This window comes from Panulirus ornatus, chromosome 7 (assembly GCF_036320965.1).
Source record: "Panulirus ornatus isolate Po-2019 chromosome 7, ASM3632096v1, whole genome shotgun sequence".
Classification (NCBI taxonomy): domain Eukaryota; kingdom Metazoa; phylum Arthropoda; class Malacostraca; order Decapoda; family Palinuridae; genus Panulirus; species Panulirus ornatus.
In genome coordinates, this window is record NC_092230.1 from 40,529,119 (window position 1) to 40,531,618 (window position 2,500).

A 2,500-nucleotide genomic window follows, 5' to 3' on the forward strand; every position below is an offset into this window, starting at 1 on the left:
CCACATATGGTCTGCCAGGTCATGGCCTTGTCATGGTGGGGTGAGGCGGGAGGTGGTGAGGAGGGGAGGTGAGGGGGAGAGTGAGAAGGGGGGAGAGGAGAGGTGAGGACCACGTGCCTCCCCCCCCCTTCCCCCCACCTGCCTGATGCATGTTTTACATCTCGCAAATTTTCGCGCCGCGGCCAAATGGGGGGGTACGGGGTCGTATGTTGGCGGGGGGGGGGGGTGGTGTTGTGGGTATAACAGAGAGAGAAATTCCTTTTTTCCATTTAAGTCACTTTAATAATTAAATTATCTATTTATCTATCTATCTATCTATCTAATCTATCTATCTATTTATCTATCTATTATCTATCTATCTATCTATCTATTATATATTTTATTTTATAAAAATATATATATATATATATATTATATATATATATATATATATATATAAATCACCTGAGACAATTTGCATACGCCTCAGGTACGTAGTAATAGTAATCGACAAGAAGAAAAAAATAATTATATAATCATAATATAATCTCAAAGGTAATTCCCACCAATGCTTGACCAACCCCGTCTGTGTCGGGGGGTCAAAGGCTGGTGGTGGTGGTGACCGGAAGTGGCAAATTACCAACCTAAAATGTAATCTCACCCCCCCACCCCCCAACCCCCCCCACCCCCACCCCCACCCCCTCTTACAACAACTCCAACCCCCCCTCTATCACCATCTTTCCCCCCCCTCCCTCCACCTCTCTTCCCTCCCCTCCCCCTCCCCCTCCCCAACGATAAACAAGGCTACACACACACACACACACACACACACACACACACACACACACACACATGTTACGCTATACGCATCATAACGTTGTGGGGGGGAGGGGGTTGGGGAAGGGGAAGGGGAAGGGGAAGGGGGAGGGGGGTAAAGAGCTGGATGATGAGGTAACGCCAATTAAAGATAATGAATGACCTATATACATTTATATACATTACGACCCCCCCCCACCACCCAAACCCCGTGTTAATTACCTTTACCTTAATTATGTTTCTAATTTCGTAAGTTAGTTACTGATTACTTTTTGTGTGTGTGTTTCCTGGTGCATAGCAGCATGGGACGACCCCTCGTACACATGGGTCGTGGCCATCCAGGTCAAGGGTCGTCGAGGTCAAGGGTCGTGACCATCCAGGTCAAGGGTCGTCGAGGTCAAGGGTCGTGGCCATCCAGGTCAAGGGTCGTCGAGGTCAAGGGTCGTGATCCTAAATAGTTACGGTCGTAATCAAGTAATCATAACGACCGCCTCGTAGATAGATAGATAGATAGATAGATAGATAGAGAGATAGATAGATAGATAGATAGATAGAATAGATAGATAGATAGATAGCGAGAGAGAGAGAGAGAGAGAGAGAGAGAGAGAGAGAGAGAGAGAGAGAGAGAGAGAGAGAGAGAGAGAGAGAGAGAGATTCTATCTATTTACACACACACACACACACACACACTTCCACTGGAGAAAAAAAATTAGAAAATATTACAAAATATTCACCCAAAAAAAATCTTTTTTCTTTTTTTCTTCAGAAAATGAAAAGGTGTTTTGGAGAAGCCAACAATTAAGACTCACTACAAAACGTTGGCCAACTGTCCCTCCAACACTGAGTGTTGGAGGTAATCCCTCTCCATCACTGCCCATCACGTCATTAATCCCATTCTCCAAAGAAAAAAAAAAATATAATCTCAATGACATTAATGTAATCCCCTCCCTCTAACTCCCACGTAGGGATGAACACACTGTAATCCGCCGGCCAAACTCGACCTAAATATAATCCACTTTTTCTTCTTTCAATTCTCTCTCTCTCTCTCTCTCTCTCTCTCTCTCTCTCTCTCTCTCTCTCTCTCTCTCTCTCTCTCTCTCCTTTTCTCTCTTCGCTCATTAGAATTCCAATGTTGATTTAGAAATGTATAAATTGATAAATGAGGAGCATTAATGAGGTCCGTTGATTGGCAAGTGGAATGGTTTTGGTCGTTTGGTCAATATCTGGTATAGATGATGTTTCTTTTTTTTCTATACAGTTTCTATTTCCTTTTCCCGTCTGACCAAAGGTGCACACACACACACACACACACACACACACACACACACACACACACATACACACACACACACACACACACACACACACACACAGTCTCTAGCTGTCATAATGCTAAATGGGCCAAAACCAGAGCTTTGCGACACGTTGCCCCCACTATAGCACATCGTTCCAACGCATTTTTTAACCAGTTCGCCGCTCCCCTTTAACACTCTAGCCCCTTGCCTCCAAAACCTGCCCCCCCCCCCCCTCTTCAACCACCCACTGCCCACCCCACCACACAATAGCTTCTAACTATTTCCCTCTCTCAAACAGCATTTCGTAAACATGTGATTGGACAATCACATGTTTACCAAATGGCGTCCTAACTTCGTCTCTTCGTTGTATATCAACTGACTGTTATATTTCTCTCTTGTATCTCCCCTGA